Raw genomic sequence first — 9,837 nt, forward strand, 5'->3', positions numbered from 1 at the left:
TTCTTGTTGCTTCTGAACTAACTACTTCTTTGTTGGTTTAGATAACATGTTGCTTTTTGTTCTTCTTCAGGGATCCACGTATTACAACCTTCCTTTGTTAGTGGCCTCTGCTGAGCATTATCAAGATTCAGTGTTTTTCCCTCCAAGGTCTGGATTTTGTTTTATACAATGCTTATTTATGACTCTACAGATCATAGAAATTTTCATCTCCAATACAGGGACACACACACATAAAAACACACACGTGAAGCACAATTTTGCTAATGCATTTATTGATCATTTGGGGAAAATGGCCCAGAAATCTCAAGGATTTGATTTTGGGGTCCAGGGACAATGATCTGCTCAAACCACTGGAGGGGGACAGGACAGGGGTCATCCACAGTGCCAGTCTTCAAGGACAGGGCACAGAATGCGACTCCAAAGTCTGCTGGGAGAAGAGAGAGGTCACCATCCTACTAGGATGTTCTGAAATGCCGAGGAGAAAGAGAGGGAATTGGATCCCCTGGAGGCCTCAGGACAGGGCTTAGCTCTCCTGGCTCCATTCAAAACCCAGAGCCTTTGCTGCTCCATACATGGACCCTGGAGGTCTGTACAGATGACTGAGGCCTGCCCTATCCTTACAGTGACCCTTAGGATCCAAACAGTTCTCAGAGCCCAGATCCCAGGCAGCACTGTGACTCTAGGCATCTGTGTGGTCCCACTGAGCACAGAGGAAGGAGTGGGGATGGCTTTGCCCAAGTCACCCTGGGACAGGTCACTCTGTCCTCCCACACCAACCCACATCCTCCCTACTACAGGTGGTCCTGGGATCCCCCAAGGTCAAGGATTCCTTGTAGGTCTGGGTATACCCTGATGCTGCTCACCTAGGCCTCACGGGCTGCAGCAAGTGCCAACTTGGCATCCAGAGGCTGTGGAGAAAGGGAGTGTTAGGGACACACTGGGATGGGCTGGGTTGTACCGGGAGACCGGGGACAGCACCAGGGGCAATGAGGAAGGAGGCCCTGGGAAAGCTGTAGGACACACGCATGCTTATTGGGGTCAAATGACAATGCTGGGGTGCAGTGGGGTCAATGGGGAACGCATTGTGGACACTGGAGTGACCTAGCAGTCTAGTGGAAGGGCTGGGCTGGGGCCTGCTCCTGTTGTGGTACCTACCAGAGCCCTCTTCTCTCGCGCGTCTTCAGCCTGCAGCAGAAAAGGGGACAATGAGGGACAGAGGTCTGTCCCCAAGGCCCGTCCAGTTCCCCACACTGGCTGCCCCTCAAGTGCGCCCCATTACTTACTGGCACAGCAGCAACATCTCCATCTGCTGGCAGAGCAGCATCTCCTGCGTTCTAGGCAAGAAGAAGCCCATGTCAGTCTACACTGGGTTGGAGTATCTTCCCCATTGTGCCTGGACCCAAGGCTCCCAATGTTCTAATTGGGAATAGGAACTCCCTGCCTTGCCAAGCCTATTGCTTGCAATGTCCACTTGGACCCTTGTGTCTTGTTGAAAAGAAAAGCAGCAATAGCGATGGGGATGAGAGTTGGAGGCCCAAAGGCAGGGTATCTGGCAACCCCCAGAGAAAGGAATGTGGCTATGCGGGGCCTAAAGGGAAGGGAATGGTGATGGTGGAGCCTGGATTTGCAGGTGCTAAAGGAACAGGATTGGGGAGACAGTAGGGAAGGGACTGGGATTCAAATGGGAGGGACTTCGGGAGGGCAAGAAGGGTGACTAGGATGGGCTGAAGGCAAAGGTGTGGGGGAAGCCACACCAAGGATGCTGCAGGCCTGGGTAGATGGGATTTAGTAAGCTGGGTCAAAGAAATGGCATTTGGGGAGCACAAGGTAAGGCCTGGGTGGGATGGAAGGCAGAGAACTCTGGTGGGGGTGGAGTGAAAAGAGCTGATTGGAAAAGAATGAAGGCTGGAGATCTGGGAATGCTGAATGGAGGGAGATCAGGAGCAAAGAATCATGGGGAGATGGTAAAGGGAGGATGGGGAGCTCCAGAGGGAAGAGATTTCTGGCCACCCTCACAGAGAGTTCTTGGGAGCCAGCACAGGATTTTGGGGCACCTTCCCACAAAGGGGGCAGAGGGGACAGGCCTGACCACATTTACCAGGTTAATGATCCTAGGGTGTCTGTGGGAGGGACACAACTACATTTCCTGGGGCTGTTGGGTGCAGCGGAGATGCTACCAGGAGCCCATGTGTGGGAAGGAGAGAGGCACAGCCAGAGAGGTTGATCCTCACCCATAGCAATTCAGTCCACACCAGAGACAACAGCAGTAAGGGTGGTGAGAAACCCGTACTCTGTTCCCCATCCCCACCCAGGGCTCCCATGTGGTCTCTGGCAAGGAATCTCCAGGCTCTTTGGGATGCCAGAGCCCACATGGGAACCTGGGGAGCCATGTGGGCACTTACCGTACAGAGGAGATCCGGAGCAGCCCCGTTTTCCGGGTCAAGTGCCTCCACATCCTGGAGGGGTAAGAAAAGGTTCAGCATACAAGATGAACCCAGTAGTGGGGGGATAGGTCCACACCCCACACTGCTCTGGGACACAGGTGTCTGGGAGGATGTGGACAACATTGTGTCTGCTGAATTGGGGGTGTCCAGCAGCCGACACCCACAGCCCTGTTTCTGTGGTAGGCACAGCAAAGGTGTCAGGACCGGGGACAGTTTGGCAGGAACCAAACTCGGGCACTGGGGGACTGAACAGATTTGGTGAACACTGGTGGTGTGAAAGGTGCAGGCCTGGGGCAGCCTGGAAAGAGATGCCTGGGGGAGACCAAAAAGAGGAGTTTGGGGAACACCAGGAAAGGAGAAGGAGACAGATCAAGGACAAGGGAGCTGAAGGACACCAAGAAGAGGTGCTGAGGTGGTCTGGAGCAAAGGGATTCCTGGTGTCCCATGCAGGAGGTGTCCAGAAGGCCAGTGCAGGGCAATGTCTCTAGAGGGGGATTTTGAGGCTCCTGACTGGGACCTGGGAGCCATCGGAGCACTTACCAGAGGTTTCACACCCAACTCCACATCTTCGTCCGTGAGTAGTGGTCTCACTTTCTGGAGGGTAAGAGGTGAGGGTCAGGGTGTAAGAAGGACCCAGCAGTGCGGGAATAGGTCCACGTCCCTTACTGATCTGGGCCGCAGGTGGCTGGGAGGGCACTGTGTCTGGCAGTCAGGGGGCACCCAACAGCCCAAATCCACAACCCCTGGGCATGGCCCCAGCCACAATTATTCCCCTCTGCTCATCTCTGCTTAGCTCATCTCAGCTCTACCCTCACAGAAGGGTTCCTGCAGGTCCCTGTGGCAGCAGCCATGGCTCTCTCTGCCCTACACAGACACAGGAAAACTCAGCCCCTGCAGTCACCTCCAGCATCAAGTCCATCACCCTCGCTTTAGAGCTCACCAGTGCATCTGCTGGGTGGTATAGGATGGCAAGAAGCACAGCCACGCTGAGCACTGCGACCTTCATCTTCCTCCAAGGCCTGGTGATTCCTGGATGCGGCTGCTAAGGGTGAGGAGCAAATTTATCCCTCCCAGAACTTCCCCATTCCAAGAGCCCCAGGGCAAAGTCAATCTTGGCCCTGGCAACCTGCCCTCCCCTGGCATCAGTCCTCCTGCCTCCATCCTGCACTTGGCAGCTCCTCACAGAAGGACACAGGCATCCAGAGGGTGGCGAGTGGCAGCACCCCCATGACAGCGGGACACCCTGAAGGGAGGACCTCCTGCCCCAACATGATTCCCCCTGACAGCCCCACAAAGACAGATTCACCCGGTCTGCCAGGAACCCAGTGCATGTACTGGGACACAATGTAAAAGACGAGCAACGGTGAATGGTAGACATTACGAGATGAGGGATTGTTGGACTTGGGGAAGCTGCTAGGGGTGAGTTCAGTGCCCAGCTCCAGCTTCTCCAACCTCCATTACACTGGGGCTCAAACTGGTCCCAGACTCCAGCTGCAGCCTCCCCAAAGCAGAGCATGGATCAGAGGGGAACTGCGCCTGATGGACCATGCCCTCCCAGATGCCTCAGTCCTGCTCTCCAGATCTGTCCATGTCCAATGGGTCTCAGTGGCCCATCCCCAACTAGGCTTTCAGCAGCTGTCTCTCCCTCCATGGGACTCAGAGAAGCCACTGTCTCTTCCCCAGGGAGTGACCTTTCAATGCCCTGGTCCGTAGCAAAGGCCACGTTGTCACAGCAAAGGCAGGTGTTGTCCTCAAGGAGAATGTGGCTCTTCAGAGGGCATGAGATGAAGCAGGTGCTTGTTCCTGAGCAGCCACTCGAGGATAATTGTGCCCATGAAGTATCTCTGATAACCTGTGTTTGCCCAGGGCTTTGTGCATAAACATTCTATTCCGGGAGCTGGCCTCCTCTCTGGAGGACCCAGAGGATTGTCCATGAGGTGGAATACAGCCACCCAAACACCAAACCCCCAAACACCTGGGTTCACTCTACTGCCTGACAGAGGCTAGAGCTGGCAGAGGAAGACAGTCTTGCAGTCAGCGCAGGATGGGAGAGAGGTCCCCACATGCCTGGCTTGCTCTCCCTGGCACGGGGGCCTGTATGGGTCAGAGAGCTGGTCAGAGATTAGGCAGTGGTTCACCTTGCCTATCAGAGTTGGGAATCTCTGACTTAAGCAACAGGAGGCATTTATCCATGATCCTTCCCTCCTAGCCAGAGCAGAGCAGGGAATCAGGTGTCCAAGCCCCCTTTCCCCTCCTGAGCTGGCAACACTTGCAGGACATTCAAGTATGTTCCCTGCCTGCATCTCATGCTCAGGGGCAGTGATGATATTAACTTAAAGAGAAAAAAAAAAACTTTACAAGATCAGGTGCTTCTCCACTGCCTTTCAGAAATAGAAAGTGCACTTGTGCTAATTGGGCAGAAGCTTTTGTGAGTGTGTCCGGTCAGCAGCAGCACCAAAGACCATGGGGCAGCAGGAGTTGCTGGCTGACCTATTGCAAGGAAATGTGCCACTGACCAGCCTGGGAGCGCAGAAACATCTTCACCACATGTCTCTGTTCAGTTGCTAAGTGAATAAAGCAGAAAACAAGGATCTGGAAACTGAGTTACAGAGAAGAAATCAAGGTTTCAGATAAATGAAACACACATAGACTAGCCAAGAACGTCCTGGCTATTTACAGGTGTTTCACCTTGGCCGTGATATGGCATGAACCTAAAAAGTGGAAGAGCCATTATGTTCTTCAAATGCTGATACTTCTAGTTTTGTGTTAGAGTCAAGAGAGCCCTTTAGGAGAATGGGCTACCATGAAACTCCATAGCCTTCCTCAACCTCCAAGCAAGCCTGGACGCTCCACGTTCGGTAGTAATGCTGTCCAGCATGCCACACCAGGGGAGATGGAAAGGACATTGATAGCACTTTGGTCAAGTTCATTGATTTTGAAGAGATATTAACTTAAAAAAATATCTTAGCAAAAGCTTGGACCACTTTCAGGTCAGGAGAAAGATCTCCTATGCATTTTGAAAGCTAACCAATGAGGCGCATGGATAAATCACCTTGGATTTCTCTCTCTCCACTGTAATTCAACTCTCCTCCCCCAGCCAACTTGGTCCTGATGGGCAAGAAGGCAGAGGTTGCTGCTTGCAAATAGTTGCCTGTCCCAGGGGCCCTCTGTCAGGCTAAGCCCATTGCAGCCTCCAAACACGATGGCTTGTGGGCTGAGAGCTGCCTTCTCTGTGTAGCCAAGTTTTTCTTCTTGATTGTGCTTTACAGCTGGATCACTTCAGGGGGAAGGTGGCAGTTCCCCAATTACAGGGAACCCCAGTGTCACACTGGTTTTGTTCCCATCATGATACAGTCTCTGTCACAACTTCAGGCAGACGTTGTCTAGGTTTTTCCCAATGAGAAGAGATAAATGAGAGGCACTGAAGCATGATTCATGAGAACGGTCAGATTCTTTAGTGAAACACTCTAGGTCATTTTCCAAGATTATCTCTTACAGGATGCATGTTTGCTCTTATCTTTATGGGAGACTTACCATAGCACAGGGAGCTGTTATGTATCACTTACGAAAAGACTTAAGCCACCCAGTGCTGACTTCAATATTTGCTTTGGACGCAGTCCAGACAGGAAGCAGTCAGGGAGAAGATTTTCTTTTTGCCTGTTTCTGCTTTGTGCATTACTACTGGAAAACTGAATTTAAAAAAGCGTTGAATTATTTATTGTACTTAAAAAAGCTGTGGCATTACTCGCACTCTGAAGTTACTGTGAAAATAATGAATGAAGTGTATGCATTGCTGTAATGAGGGAATATTTGCCGAAGAGAGGCCAAGACTCTCTGAGAGAAATCCAAAGCAGGCAGAGGACATTTGATATATCATTTACCATTAAACTGTGTGTGTCTGGCAAGCTTTGCCCAGGTCATATTTGGGTTGGAGCCATCCCTGGGCAGCTCTCAGCCCTCTGTCCAGCCAGGACTCCTGTATGGAAGGGGCTGCCTCTGCCCCCTGCCAGCTCTAACCACTGTCAGGTGCTGGAGGGAACCCAGGTGTCTGGGAAGCTCTACCCCTCCACCCACTCCTACCTCCTGGTCAAGCCCATGGGAGCTCTACAGAGTGGACAGCTGCCTGAATAGTCTCCTTGTGCATGCAGCTGTGAGCAAACACGGCTTATCAGAAACACTTCAAGAGCACAATTACCCTCAAGTGGCTGCTCAGGGACAAGCACCTACTTGATTTTTTATTTGCTTTATTTCTACTCACATTAAAAAATTCATATTCAGGCCCACAGCATTTAGAAATTTATATTTTTACATCTTGCATAGAGCTAAGTGGCCCAAAGCATGTAGGACAGCAATTGCTCACTCTGTTCACAGCCATTCCTGCTAGGAGATGTAGAGCTCTCTTGCCTGCTATCTCTTGCCCTGCTCAGTTCCCTTCCACCCCAGACCCCAGGGTGCTGCAGTCATGAGGTCTGAAAGCCGTCTGCAGGCTGGCCATGGCAGGTCCTGCAGGTTTTGTGGAGGAGGGAACTGTCAAGGGAAGGAGCCATTGGTTGGAGCAGCCAGAAGAGCGTTGTGGTGGCTGCCAAGGAGCTGCTGGATGTTTTGGTGGGCTCAGTGCTGAGCGCTTCCTCCCGCAGTGGCAGCAGCCGCCTGCACTGTGCACTCGTGGGATGAGCCCCTGGGATGCTGTGTGCACAGCACCATCCTCTCGCTGGGTGAAAATGCCTTGGTAGTGACCCTAGTGAGGGGTTTGCTGCATGAGAGCTGCATCTGGAAGGCTACGAGACCTGTGTGAATGAGGCTAAGGGGCTCCGCAGCTCCTGCTGGGCTCTGGAGAAGCTGCTGGAGATGCCTGTGCTAGAAAGGAAGCCTTGGACTTTTCCTTAGCCCAGCAGGGCTTTTTGTGCAGGACCCCAACTGCTGCCTCCTGTTTGTTCATCCAGACTGGCAGAGCAGCCTTTGAGCTCAGGGTCATGGTGTGGATGCCACGTGGTGGGATCCCCATGGCTTAATAGCTCTATTTGGGGTCCAAATACCTGCTGGGGACACAAATTAAGCTTGTAGCCTCAAGGCAGAGCCCACCTCACTGCTGAGCCCCAGTCAGGATGGGGTTTACTAGGGGCATAACTGCTGTTTTGCAGTGACTGTTAGAGCTCCAGACTTCTGGCACCAAGTTCTAAAAACAGCTTCAATTTGTAACTCTCAGGACATCATCATGGCAATTACCATTTTACTGCATCTCTCCCTGATTTGATTTCACAGCTGGTTACACCTGTTTCTCTGTAAAGGCAAATAGCAGCATTCATGCTGGCTTTTCCCTACTCCTTGTACCTTGATAGTAGGTCACAGTCAGCTGTGCAGAGCCTTGAAATGGAGATTGGGAACATAATGTGTGTGAAAAGCCATCAGAGGCCAGTGTAGCTGTGATTGATTGCTGGTCATCCCTGTGAACGCTGCAGCTGTAGTGCACATGGGTGATTGGTGTGGGGCAGCAGGAGCTCTGAGCTGTGTTTGGAGTGGGTCTTCCCTATGCGAGGACTCCACACCTTCTCTGGCACGGCAACTTCTCAGGCTGGCAATTCTCAGAGATGGGCCTCTAGCCCCAAAAGCAGGGATGTATTGTGCACTTCGGAGGGTGCTGGGATGGATTGGAGGATCAAGAGAGGTATAGTGCAATGGTTTTTTTTTCTTTTCTTTTTTTTTCTCTTCTTCCTTTCATCCACGTGACACGGTCCTGTGAAATCTTTCCCAGTGTGGAATGGGCTGAGCTTGACACAAGTCCTGTGATGTGCCACCAGTCATGGCAACTAGCCCCCTTCCTCCTCTGCTTGTCCTGCCATCAAGCCTGGGAAGTGGGAAGGGCATTGCCTCTGTTTTGAAGAATTGTGTCATGCCTGAAATTCAAGGGGTAAATGTAAAAATGAGATTTTACAGAAACTTTCTGAAAAGGCTGAGTGGGATGAGCAGTTGCTGGCAGCCCTTCTTGCAGCAAGTTCTTCATTTCTCCGGTGCTACCCGTCTACCTGTCAGTTTTTTTCTTGTGGGGAGACCTATGCAGGCCACAGTGAAGCTGGTGCCTAGTGGGGTTTTGGAGAGCTTTGTCCTGGCTCCCATGGTTCTTTGATCCCAGTGTTTTGATCCATTACGTGTCTGGGAGATGCAGGTTCTTTTTTCACACGTGCAGAGAGATGATCTGGGGAAGGCGAGCAAGTGATCTGGAGGATGAGACAGGAATTAGAAAGGATGCTGGAAAGCTGTAGGAAAGGAGAATAAAGTGTTCTGCATGAACATGAGCAGGAACAGGAGATGGCGGATCATCCCAACAGCAAACAGAGGATTTACGTTCAAATTGGTTTGGCATTTTCACAGGAAGCACAAGGAAAGATTGCAAGAGTCAGAGGAGAAAGGGCCCCCGGCTCCAGGCGCTGGAGGTCTTCCTGATGTCTCTACCTTTATGAGACTCTTCTAGCATCTGGCCTATTCTACCTATTGTGCTTTGAAGAAAAGTGAGACTTTCCAGCACCTCCCACATGTCCCTGTGTACCCTCTTATTAACAGCAGGTGTTAAGGAAGTGCAGTGCCCTCCACCTTTAGACTGATAGCTTTGCCTCCTTCCAGGTACAAGCTTGAGAATAGACCTAGAAAACCACGTGGGGCACCTGTAAAGCCCAGGCGAGAGGAGGAGAGGAGGGGAGAGACCAGAGCTGACCAGAAAGGTAATGGAACAGTGGGTTCTTGGTGGGGGTTTGTGCCTTCTCCTTCTATGCTCTTGGGTAGGCCACTGGAGCCCAAATGAGAGTGTGATGGCTCAGCTAGCATGAGGCCCTGGAGGTGACACAGCTCCCCTAAGAGGGCAAATCTCAAGTGAGTCCTGAGGGAACAAGACCTCAGTGCATCACAACACTCCCATCTGTTTTAATACCTCCAAATTCAACTTTCCTCCATTTCTATGCCCTAGCCTCATAAAAGTGCTTCATAGGTTCATAGTCAGACTCCTCAAAAGTGCTTCATATTCCTCAATAGACTTCAGGCTCCTCAATAGCGCTTCATAGTCAGACTCCTTGTTCAGGAGTCTGACTATTACCCGCTCGTACTGTTTCATGTGGGCACTAATGATGCCGTGGGGAAACTGAGGGATATCAAGCAAGATTTCAGAGCCCTAGGGATGGCCATCAAAGGTACGGGAGCCCAGGTAGTGTTCTCCTCTATCATGTCAACGAGGGGAATGGATTCAAGGAGGAGAAGGCGGATATGGCAGATTAACAACTGGCTGCGCCGCTGGGATTCTCAACAGGGTTTTGGCTTCTATGACCATGGAACTCTGTTTTATGACCAGCAGCTAGTGGGGAATGATGGGATTCATCTCAGCAAGAGGGGCACATGCCTCTTTGCC

At 51.7% G+C, this 9,837-nt stretch overlaps 1 long non-coding RNA gene across 1 annotated transcript; it reads right to left on the minus strand.

Annotated features, from left to right (window-relative positions):
* Positions 1-261: 261 nt before the first annotated feature.
* LOC148594883 (uncharacterized) lies at positions 262-1,185 on the minus strand. Its single transcript, XR_015913300.1, has 3 exons — positions 1,156-1,185; positions 864-908; positions 262-424 (listed from the first exon to the last, which is right to left on the minus strand). It is a non-coding gene; the product is annotated as an uncharacterized LOC148594883 (long non-coding RNA).
* Positions 1,186-9,837: the final 8,652 nt, after the last annotated feature.

This window comes from Tinamus guttatus, unplaced genomic scaffold, assembly GCF_059628265.1.
Source record: "Tinamus guttatus ecotype Peru unplaced genomic scaffold, ASM5962826v1 Tinamus_guttatus_pri_ptg000190l, whole genome shotgun sequence".
Lineage (NCBI taxonomy): Eukaryota > Metazoa > Chordata > Aves > Tinamiformes > Tinamidae > Tinamus > Tinamus guttatus.